The 12,012-nt window shown below is 39.3% G+C and overlaps 1 protein-coding gene and 1 pseudogene across 2 annotated transcripts in view; both read left to right on the top strand.

Moving 5' to 3' along the window:
• LOC116819769 (DENN domain-containing protein 3-like) overlaps positions 1-7,674 on the top strand; it is a 24,176-nt pseudogene extending 16,502 nt beyond the window's left edge.
• Positions 7,590-12,012, top strand: part of LOC116819768 (DENN domain-containing protein 3-like) — a 56,418-nt gene continuing 51,995 nt past the window's right edge. For both annotated transcript variants that reach the window (XM_032771754.2, XM_032771755.2), the window contains exon 1: positions 7,590-7,670. The gene's annotated coding sequence lies outside the window, so the exon portion shown is untranslated. The remainder of the gene's footprint in view (positions 7,671-12,012) is intronic.

The following is a 12,012-nucleotide window of genomic DNA, read 5'->3' on the forward strand; positions in this document are numbered from 1 at the left end:
GGAATAACCCCTGTGACCACCCCCCACCCCTAGCCTATGACCCCCCCCCACTCCATTTCTCCCCTTCCCATCCTTTCCCACCTTAGCTGGAGCAGGGCAGGGGAGGATCTCTCTGGCCTGGCCACAGCCTGCTCTGGTGGGCCGGGCTGGGCTGCGTGTACGCAGCCTGCCAGCCCCGGAGTTGCAGCTGCTTCGGAGGCTGAGGGGAGAGCAGTGTGGCCAGAAGAGAAGAGACTCTGGCCCTGCCTCTTCCCTTCTTGCTCTGCTGGCTGTGCTGCCCCTCCTTGCACCCTCTGTTTGCGGGGCAGGGGGCTATGTCCCACCTCCCCCCCTCCCTATACCCATTCATAAGCCGACTCCCTTTTTTACTAAAAAAATTCAGCTTATGAATGAGTATATATGATATTTTCCTTTTGCATGTCTGTGACATTCACTTCAGATCATGCTGCTAGTTATCACTTTTAGCTTGTCAAAAGAATGCAGCAAAGCGTTTCAAATATAGAGTTAGTTTAGACAACCAAGGAAAATCTTACTAGAGAGAGAGAAAAAGGCGGAAGAGGAAACTGACACGCTCAGGAGTGAGTAATACTAAATATAGCTTCATGTCTTAGGGTTTGGCTACCCTTGCAGCCGTACAGCGCTGCCGCAGGAGCACTCCCGTGGCAGCGCTTTGAAGTGCGAGTGTGGTCGCAGCGCCAGCGTTGGGAGAGAGCTCTCCTAACGCTGCAGGTACTCCACCTCCCTGTGGGGATTAGCTTGCAGTGCTGGGAGCCATGCTACCAGTGCTGGGGCACTGTTTACACTGGCGCTTTGCAGTGCTGTAACTTGCACTCGGGTGTGTTTTTTCACTCCCCTGAGTGAGAAAGTTGCAGCACTGTAAGCGCCAGTGTAGCCAAGGCCTTAGAGTTGTGCAGGGCACATCAGTGCAGATGGTATTGTTAACTGATTACTTTTCCCCATCTGGTCAGGTCAGAACATCTTCTCTAGTTTAAGTAGGAATTATTTTGGGGATGTTCTATAGCCTGTGTTATGCAGGTGGTCAGACTAGATGATCACAATGATTCTGGCTGACTTTTTTGTGTTTGGCTAAAAGAGCCCAAACTGTGGGATGTCAAATTCTGATGTCCTGGCATGTTGTGGTGATGGTGATCATGATGGTTACTCCTTTGTGTTGCACATAAGCAAGTTGCCAAGTGCTCCTCAGAAAAATAGTATGTAAAAGGTGAGAATGTTGTCTGATCAGAACTTACCAATCAGAACAACTAAGATCTTTTTCTAGGCAGACATTTAGTAGTGGATGTATTTTTACATTAACAAAAAAAGGTCTACTAGAAGCAAGGGGAAGTTAAGGATTTCATTAGCGCAACCCTAGAGATATGATAGTGGAAGTCAAAATGATTGAAGTCTTCCTGGTCCATGTAAAACCCTAACAAGCTGGTTTTTGAAATTCTTGTTTCTTTCATAGATACTATGTTTACATCATTCGTTCATTCAACTTTATTCTGTGCTTTCTTTTAATAGCAATTTTATCTCACATATTTGTGGGTTCAAATGACCTCTTTGATACTCTCACTCACTTTGAATGATATAAGATTTTAGCTGGCAGTAGAGTTCAGTACAGGAGCTTGAAGATTGTAGTAGGGGCCTTTTGTTTCATTTTTGTAGGTTTGTTACTGGAGTCAAATTCTGTAATGACTGTTGACATGAGTGTTTTTTGGTTTTAATGGTAAATGGATGAACCAGTTTCCCTTAGGGCTGATCTACACTACATAGTTTTACCATATCTGAACGTGGTTGTGAAGAATCCATTTATTTTGCACAGTGTTGACTTTGTACAGTCCAGGATAAATCACATCCAGCATTATATCAGCTAATTGTGATTAAACCTATAGGCCTTTAACTAATTTGAGTCTTCAAGTGATATTAAAACATGGAAAAATTTGTAACATTGAGTCTTGAGACCTGCCAAATGAATCCATGGACTGCATGGGAGGCTGTTAGAAAGCAGGAGCTCATCAGTGATGCTGCTGAGAAATAAAGGACCAGCCCAGTAAACTCTCAGCTATGGGTTTAATTCTTCTAGGAGTAGAATTTCTTCCTCCTCGTGGTGGTGGTGACCCATTAAAAAACAAACAACTTTTAAGAATAAGGAGAAGCACAGTATGTGCAATAACATGAGAAAATAAGTCATGTTACTTTTAAGATATGACTTTTTTTTGAATTTTATATTTATGCTTTTTGTCCCCCCCCATGATAACACTGCATCAATTCTTAAAATTGTGTACAGTTAAACTACAGTAAAACTACTCTAATTATGATGATTTATTAGCAATGGTGTCTGGTAACTGAAATGAGGTAAAATGAAAACATTAAGGGAGAAATTCTGGTCCCTGTCACAGTATTATCATACAAATTCTGTGGCCAGGCTCCCTGGTTTCTGCAGCACAGTGGTTTGACAGATTGGAAATTCTGGGTTTTCTCCATGTAAATGTTTAAGAATGGAAGGTTTTACTGAATTAAATACAAAATTACATAATTTTATTTTTGTGTTCTCTATTTATTAGTGAGGGGCTGGCTGTAGCTCTGTAGTTAAAGCTAAGTTGAGTCTTTTGCACTTAAAGGAGGGATTTAATCTCTGTTGTTTTAGCTATTAAAGTCTTCTATAATTCTTCCCTCTCCTCTCCATATATCCAAATTGTCAGCAATTCTTGCCATTTTTCCCTTTTTGTTTAAAAAACAAACAAACAAATAAACCTTTCCTTTGCCTCAATTTCTACATATTTTGATCTCTTGCTTTCCTTTCTGGTTGCCTGCCTGCATTGTTCTGTCCATACAGAGTGAGATGCTAAATTGATATCTCTCTTGCTTGTTGATTAGACCTCTTCATCCCTTACCATTTACCCACCATATAAAGTTTAAATTGCTTATCTCGCTCAAAACTCCACCTTGCACCATGTTCAGCCTCTGCACATCTGCCTTTACGCCCTGTTCATTTCTTTTTCTCACTCCTATCTTCTTGCCTTCTCTGTGCTGTGCTCTCTGCATGGGAGGACTTCTCCGTCCCAATGGGCATGTTCTAATCCTCTCTTTTTTTCAAACCCCCCCCCTCCCCCCGAGGCACTTCTTCCATGGCCTCCACAAATACTCTTCATGAAACCTTCTTTATTCCAGTATTATGCCTGGTCTACCTGGGGGGCGGGGGCGGGGGGGGGGAATATTGATCTAAGATGCATCGACTTCAGCGACGCTTTTCTCGTAGCTGAAGTTGCGTATCTTAGATAGACTTACTTCCCGTCCTCACGACGCAGGATTGACGGCAGCGGCTCCCCCGTCGACTCCGCTTCCGCCTCTCCCTGGTGGAGTTCTGGAGTTGACAGCAGAGTGTTTGGGAATTGATTTATCATGTCTAGATGAGATGTGATAAATTGATTCCTGATAGATCGATTGCTACCTGCCGATCCGGGTGGTAGTGTGGACGTACCCTTAGATGAGAAGAGAATGAGATCAGGAGAACAAAACAAATATATTTAAGATTGCACTCTCCTCTGGGTCTTCCAGTGCATCTTATTTTATCTTCTCTTTTTCTTTCTCTGGAATGGTAGGATATTTGGGGCAGGGTCTGTCTTTATATCTGTCCCTGTACATGACCTAGCACATTATGGGTGTGTGGGGGAGGTAACTAAGTAGGTAATCTTTTCCATCACTAACTTCTAGGATATTATTGGATAACAGTGGAAGAGTGTGATAAATATATAGAAGGTGAAAGTTGACATTCCCTCCCAATCCCTGAACTGCAAGGTTAAAAGATGAGACTTTGGCTAGAAAATTTAACATCAGCTGACTTTGATCCTGACGATAAGGTCACTGTGTCAGGACTGACAGTGCAGTAAAGAGAGAGGTTGGATTTAATGCTACTGCTGGAGACAGTGACATAAAGGAACTGCCACCCCCACAAGATGTCACATTGTGAGGCTATTAAATCCGTGGACATAATCCAGAACTCTATAGCAAAGAAGTGTCATAGCCCTGAATACAAGTGAATTATTAGTTGACTGATAAGCAAATTTGGTAATTCTCTTGTAGAGGATTTAATACAAACTGATTGCTGCCACCAAAGTAACTCTCTTTTGTTTTTCTTGTGTAACAGTTTCAGGGCTAAGGGATAATTCCTTGCTACTAAACATTTTAGTGGGAAATCATGTTTTAGTAGTGATCAAATTATGAATGTCTTGTTTCTTGATTACTTCATTAGAAGTTAGAGAACAACTGCCAATTAAGAGAAAAATGAAGCTTCAGACTCTAACCATGTCAGTAATATGTCAGTCACCAGCCCAATTTATTACATTAATATATTTTAAGTTAACTTCCATCTTCTGGATCTCCCAGTGGATACTTATCTAACCTTTGTCTTAGACTGTAAAGTCCTTGTGGCAGAGATAAGTTCTTTAATTGTGTTTGTAGAAGGGTGATTTTTTTTTCACTCTTAATTTCTTTTTGAAATGTACTAAGTGTACTGCAATAGCATAAGATACAGAAAAATTAGAAGGAATATATAATTTCTAAGATATTTTTGTATGTACACTCCAGTCTGGAGGAAATTGCTGGTTTGACCCACCCATTAAGACAGAGGTAAGTCATTTAAAACTTTTCTTAATTCCAAAACTTTCGATATAAAAAGGCCTGTTTTTAAATGAAGCAATACAGCATTGATTTACTGTTGAGCTGTTCAAAATAGTGGAAATATGTACAGGAGGGAAAGGGCAGAATTGTGCCTTTGGGAATATTTTTTCATATATATATATATATATATATATATACACGCACACTATGTTATGTTTGAAGTTGAAAGTCAATAGCCATAGGTCTGATTCATCCTTCACTTAGCCTTGAAACAAAGATCTGAAGATTGAGACACACATTCAATCACAGTGAGGCATAGCTTCCTGGTTTCCAAACAGCCTTAGGACGCACAAAATTTGCTCTTACAATTTTGAGGTTGTAGAATTAATCTGTTGCTGCAGCCAAGGGTTTAGAGATGCAACTATTCAGATACGGCCCCACGCTCGGTCACAGGCATGTAAGGGAGCAGCAGCCGCCCCCTTGCCCATCTCCTGAAATCTTCCAGGGTAAATTGTTTAAAAAAAAAAAAAATAGAGCAAGAGTTTGTAGAACTACAGTATTTTTTTTACAAAGCTACTTACCAGAAAGCATTGCAGTTTGCCACACAATCTTATAGTGTCTGGCCATGTACCTATGTAAGGCAGAGGGAAAAACTTCATTAAGGTCCATAGGTACCTTATTACACTCTTTGTGCTTAAAATGCCTCTTACCATATTTTTTTTTTTTGTGATAGTGTTGGTAGCATTCATTTTTTAACTGTGTGGTATAAAATGTGTGGTAATGTAGAAGTATGGTCTGTTTTTTGAAAACTAGTATAAAAGAAATAAAAGTGTAATTTTTGTGAAACCAAGGATACATTTGAGGGGATGTGGACATTTTCCTTTTTGTTCTTGTTTATCTCTGAGAAGCCTGTAAGACAAATAGAACACATGAAAGGAGGAAAGTATCTTTTTGGTATGTGCTGACATTAGCTTTGGAAGCGTTGCTTGACAAAGAGAAATAATAAGGCTTGAATCATGAATAGATTAAGATTAAAGACCTAATGCTGTGACCACTGAAGACAAATGGAGTCTTTCCATTGACTTCAGTGGCTTAGGATGAGATTGTGGAAGGGAAAATTTAAGAAACTGGAAAGAAGAAAAATACATTCTTGTCACATTTACAATCACTAGGGCAGAATGGAAAATATGGCTAAATACATTAAAAAGAACAATAATAAATGTCTACTTATTTTGTTTTTAGATTTCTCAGAAAAAAGAGAGAAACTCTCCTCCCCTTGATCCAGAAGTTCTGTCAGTTTTTGTGCCTCCGTTTATCAGCAAAGAAGTGATTCAAGCGACTAATATAAATAGTAGTAACTTCAATAAAACAAAACGACGTTCTTTCCGAAAAAAGAGAGAGAGACCTAAGGTTGAAAATGTGAAAAATCCAAATGGGGAACAGAAAGCACCTGATACCGAAGATATTAGTGTTCCAAAAGATATTGATCTTATTGGTTTGCCACAACTATGCTTTCCAGGTATTATGTGGTTTTCATTTAACTATTAGTTAAGAAATGGTTATAAATACTTTATCAATTTGGTGACCTATAACAATAATACTGTCACAGACCTCTTCCCTTATTGTGGTGGTTTATGGATATTGACAAGTTAATTTTTTTTATTTGTATTATCATAGTACCACACAGCCCCACTCGTGGAGCAGGACTCCATTGTGCCAGGGATTGTACAAGTACAGAACAAAGAGACAGTCCCTGCCCAAGAGAGCTTATAATCAAATTTCTCTTTCCTATATTTGATGGTGTTTTTTAGGCTGTCTTCTCACCTCACCTCACCTCACCTCTTCTCTGCCTTTAGGTTGAAGAAAATATTTTCCTTCCAACTGTGAATGAATACCCTTTCCCACTCCAGTACTATATAAATTAGGATGTCCCTAAAGTAGAGACCATTTCCCGTAAGCCTCTTTTAAAAAAAAAAAAAAAAAAAAAGGCAAAAGTCCATCAGCTGGACTTTGTGATATGTTTTTGGCATATCACAAATACAAATTGAGCTGGGCAGTGTTTTTCATTTGTTCATTGAAATTTGTGTATGGCTTAAGGTGTTGTTATAACAATTTCAGATCAAGTGAATTATGTAGGTGTGCTATAATCCCTTTAAAATGAAGCATTACAGTGGAAGTAAAGTAGCAACATTTGCTATAACTATAGCAGTGCAAGCTGCACTATTAAAACAAACTTTTTTTCAGAAATGTATGTTTTGAAAAGTACTTGTCTTATTTGCAGGAGGACTTTATATAACTTCTGAATCAAAAGAGGATCACATTCATTTTCTGGTCTTCACAGATGTCTGTGGTAACAGAACCTAAGGTGTTGTTGCACAGTATTACCAACCTGTGCAAGTATGTTTTTTTGCCTTACACTTTTAATAAAACTTCCTTAAATAATTAGGTAATACATTTTGATGATAATACCTACTTAATTTGATGCTTCACATAAGTTATTGGATATTTGTATATTTTAATGCCAGTATAGAACAACTCTTACTTTAAGAGAAGTACTCCTCGCATAATACAATATTGTGCCCATGTACTCAAGCACAGTGTCCATAGAATTCAGTGGGAATGGTGCTGGAGTATCTGAGAGCAAAATTTGGCCTTAAGCATATTTTTAGGTGCTTTAATGTCTGTGAGTTGTATACTCCATGTTATTGGTAGATGTTCATAGTGCAAATAACTTGCTTTTAGCAGGGGGATCTAAACTTTACACACTGAGAATTTTTTTAAAGGAGTCTAAGGAGTTAGATGTCCAAATCTCAATGGGAGTTGGGTGTCTAACTTGCTTAGATTCTCTCAGAAATACCAACTATAATTTCATGAGTAACATCACAGCATTAATATGTAGCTTTCTTGTAGGATGGTTATATCTCTTCAAATGGGCAGGCCCACAGGGAATCTGTGCAGACTGCTAAAGCCTTTGGCTGCTTCATACCATTTGCTATTTGTGTCATATCGAGATATCCATATTTTAATGCCCTTAAAGACTGTCTCTCTTGGTGAGTATTACTGTTACATCATTTATGTCTGTGCTACAAATACATTTACAAGTCAGTCCTTTATGTACGAATTGTCAGATTTTGACAATGTAGTGGGAATGTTGGAGTGACAATAAAACTGGAGTTTGTTATAAGTGATTATGGCATGAGGCAGGGAAAAAACAAAATTAAAACAAAAACCACCTGGATGGTAACAAAATAGAAATGCAGTTTCAAAGAAATTCCAGTGTTGGTGTTCTCTGAGATTTTATCTGGCTGTGCAAAATTATTATCTGCAGGGAACTGATTTCTAATATAGATTTATCTAGATTCTCCCTGGAAGATCTCAAATTCTACAGGTCTCTCTATTTGAGGAAAATAATCTTAAGACACTTCACTGTGAACAGAATAAGTTTCACAATGAGCCTAAGTAAACTTGTTTGTAACTGGTTAGACACACTGTGGAATAAGATGACCTAGCCACTCTATGTGAAGGAATACATGATTACTTGGATTTTGATAGTCCACAGGCAAATTAGGAGAGAATCTTTTAGTTCGCAAATCACGCTGTTTTGAAGGCTTAACAGTGAGACTAATAATCTACATTCTAAAACTTCTTAAAATACTTCAGCTTTAAAGGTAAGTCAAGAGATGGGATGGAACTTGGGAAACTGTTTTGTTGGTTATCGTAGCCTCAATTTATTATGGGGGCTACTATCTCAAGTTTTCACATTTTCACCTTCAGCCTGTTTAATATGTATATACCTGTGTCTGAAGTGGATTGTAAGCTCCTTAGGGCAGGTACTCTGTCTTTTTACGTTTGTACAGTGCTGAATAACCTGTGGTTGTAGGCCTGCTGTAATAATCTAAATGAAAAAAACAAGAGTTTCTGCTGCTGTTTTTCAACTAATGAGAAGTCTCAAAAATACCAGGAACCTATTCATGAATTTGCTGAATAGTTCTCCCCACCCCCAAAAAAGGTTGTGGAGGAATCCCTTATAAGCTTTAAGCCAGTGGTTAGAAAACTGACCCAGCATGTGGGCCACCAGGTTCAGTTAACCCCTCTGCCTGATGTGGAGAATGGGTCTGAACTTGGGTCTTCCACATTGCAAGCCAGTATCCTCACCATTGGGTTATGTGGGATATTGTGGAACAGGGCTCTGTCAATCTCTCCTGTTGAAGTTGTTCCATTTATAAATAATTAGTCATCGAAGGAGGGACTTGAACCTGTATCTTCCACACTCTAGGTGAATACCCTAACCACCAGGCTATATAGTCACTCACTCACTTTCCAAGGCCCAATGATTATTCATTGTCAATCATTAATGCTAATTTATAGTTGTTCATAAAGACAGAACATAAGAACGGTTGTACTGGGTCAGATGAATATTCCATCTAGCCCAGTGTCCTGTTTTCCATCATGGCCAATGCCAGGTGCTTCAGAGGAAATGAACAGATAATCATCAAGTGATCCATCCCTGTCTCGGATTCCCAGCTTCTGGCAAATAGAGGCTAGGGACACTTCAGAGCATGGTTTTGCACGTTAATAATTGTAAACTCCTCTTACTGATGCTTCGGGAGGGACAGAGCAGAGACTGGCTTCTCTAATGGACAGTCTCCTTATAAATATGGAGCAAAGGACAAACGCCCATTGTGATAAAACAGAACCTTTCAGAGACATAGGATATGATTAACAAAAGACTATCACTGGCCCACCTGTGCAATGTAGCAGAAGTAAAGAAAGTTTTACCCAGCTCACCTCTACCTCAATATAACACCGTCCTCGGGAGCTAAAAAATCTTACTGCGTTATAGGTGAAACCGTGTTATAGCAAATTTGATTTGATCTTCCAGAGTGTGCAGCCACCTCCCCCTCCCCCCCCACCGCCCAGGAGCACTGCTTTATCGCGTTATATCTGAATTCGTGTTATATTGAGTGGCGTTATATCGGGATAGAGGTGTATGATCACGTCAGTTTCCTCATGGAACACTAGTTAGTAAAAAAATTTAGATCTTGCATTCTCCTGGCTTTTAGCTTTCTGCAGTCTCCACAAGGAAAGAGAATATTTTCTTGTGGGGAAAGCATTCACCTCTGTCCATTTTATCTGTGTTCTGAAAATCTAATTCTGTGTGGCAGGTTGAAGCGAAGAGGTGGGGAGCATGCTCAGTGTAGATGGAATATTAGCAATCCGACTTCAGCCTTCAGCTTGTGGCTTTTTTTTAGCAGTTGGTTACTCAGATTTGGTTATGTTTAAGTTTCATGCAGCAGGTATGCAGCAGCCTCTATTTCCAGCGATTTCCCTAACTCCTATTGCAGAGAGCGATTTGGCTGATGGATCCATGTGGCTGCAAATCCACCATCCAGGCTCCTCCCATTCCCCAAGAATGCTAGACCAGCAAAAATCCCCACAAAGCATAGGTTGCAGTATACAAAAAATGCAGACTCTCCTGTGGGCTTTCTGTTATAGAGCAGTGATACTCGGGCTGAGGCTCAAGAGCTGCAAGTGGCTCTTTAATGGGTCTCCTGCAGCCCTTTGCAGTGCGTGATATTAAAATACTGTGTGATTTAATTTATTAATCAATTAGGATGCTGTTTCTATGTTCCTAACCAATTGTAGTTGATAGAGTAATAACACTTGGTCAGTCATTTTGCTGTGAGAATAATATATAAATAAAAATAGTAAATGAAACAGTGAAACTCTCACTGTGGTGGCTCTTTTGAGTAATGCTGATCACTAATTTGGCTCCTGAACCACTGAGATCTGACTGACATTGTTATAGAGGAACAGTATTATCCTCTATCTTTAAGGTCACCTAACAATTTTTTCCAATTTTATTCTTTCCTTTTTTTTTTTTTAACTCTAACACACTGACTTGAACAGGACTTTGAAAGTTGAAATGAGGATAGTTCTGGTGGCAAGAAGGTGTCTCTTGCTGTTACTTATTCTGCTGTGAAGCTTGTGTGTGTATGTGAAAGATTCTAGTTCTCCTGGAACACTCCTGTGCACAGTTCATATGCTCCAGCACCTCCAGTGGACAGGATTTGGCCCTAAATGGGATTGATATTTTTATTCATACATGATATCTGAGGGATTTTTTATCTTTTTTGGGCATTCAGCTCAAGTTCCTAACATAAGTCAAAGGGAAGCCAATGGTAGAAGTTACAACTTGCTCTTGTCCCAGTTATTTTTTTAAATCTGAGACATGTTCATATTTTGTAATTGGATACATTAAATCCTGGTGGGTACCTTGAGTCACATTACTGACTTGGAAATTTCCATCAGAACAATCAAGATCTTTATATTCTGTACCATTAATCTTACTTTTATAAATACTTGTTGCATTACAAATGGGCAGTGCTGGTGATTCTAGTGCCAGAACTAACCGACAGGCAGACAGGGGAGTGTGTGACTCTGTCTCCAAGGCAAACAACTGAGAGTCCAGACCATTACGAAACATTGTTGCTGTTGGATTAATCTACAGGAGTATAGCTCTTTTCAAGAAGTTAAGAGTTTCATTGAACAGGTATTTCTATTCCAGTGTGGCTGTATGCTATCCGTGTCCTGACACACATCAATAATAATACTTACCTCTAATATAACACTTTTTTTCATCAGTAGATCTTAAGTGCTTTACAAAAATCAATATCATTATCTCCATTTTACAGTTAGTGAAACTGAGGCACAGAGAAGCAAGAATAGAACCCAGGTCTCATGAAGCCTAGTCTAGTACGCTTGTCCCTAGGCCACAAGTTCTCCTCCTTTCTAGCTAAACTGAAAAAAAGCATCTTTTAGTTGGTGGCAACCACCCATTTCTGAGTGAATCCCCTTCTTGGATGGATGAACATTCTCTCTTTCTCTCTCTCTCATGTCCCCAAGTCTGCTCTACAGAAGGTTATGAGACATTTGTGAGCCAGCCCAAAGATGCTGTTAGAAGGCCTTCCTTTCTGAAAAATGTCTAAAGTAAATCATGCTCCGTTAATAGTGTTAGAGAACTCGTACACTCCTTTGTAATCTCTTTGCTTGAAGTATATTTTTTTGTTCCCACAGCTCATTTCCATTGGGCAGGCTTTTACAAGGCATCACTATCAGATACTATAGTAGTACAGACACTCCCCGGGTTATGCAAACCTGATTTATGCAAATCCGAACTTACAGAAAAAGTGTCGTAAGCTCTTTTTTTTTTTTTTTTTTGCGTAATTGTCAGGTATACGTTCCCGACTTACGCAAAATTTGATTTATGCAAGGCTTGGAATGCTTGGGTAAGTCAGGGAGCGTTTGTACATAAATAGGCACAGTTCTGTTTAAAGTTGTCTGTTCCTTTCCTTTTGTACATTTTTCCTTTTTGTTGATGCAAATGCCAGG

The sequence above is a fragment of the Chelonoidis abingdonii genome, chromosome 2 (genome assembly GCF_003597395.2).
Source record: "Chelonoidis abingdonii isolate Lonesome George chromosome 2, CheloAbing_2.0, whole genome shotgun sequence".
NCBI lineage: Eukaryota > Metazoa > Chordata > Testudines > Testudinidae > Chelonoidis > Chelonoidis abingdonii.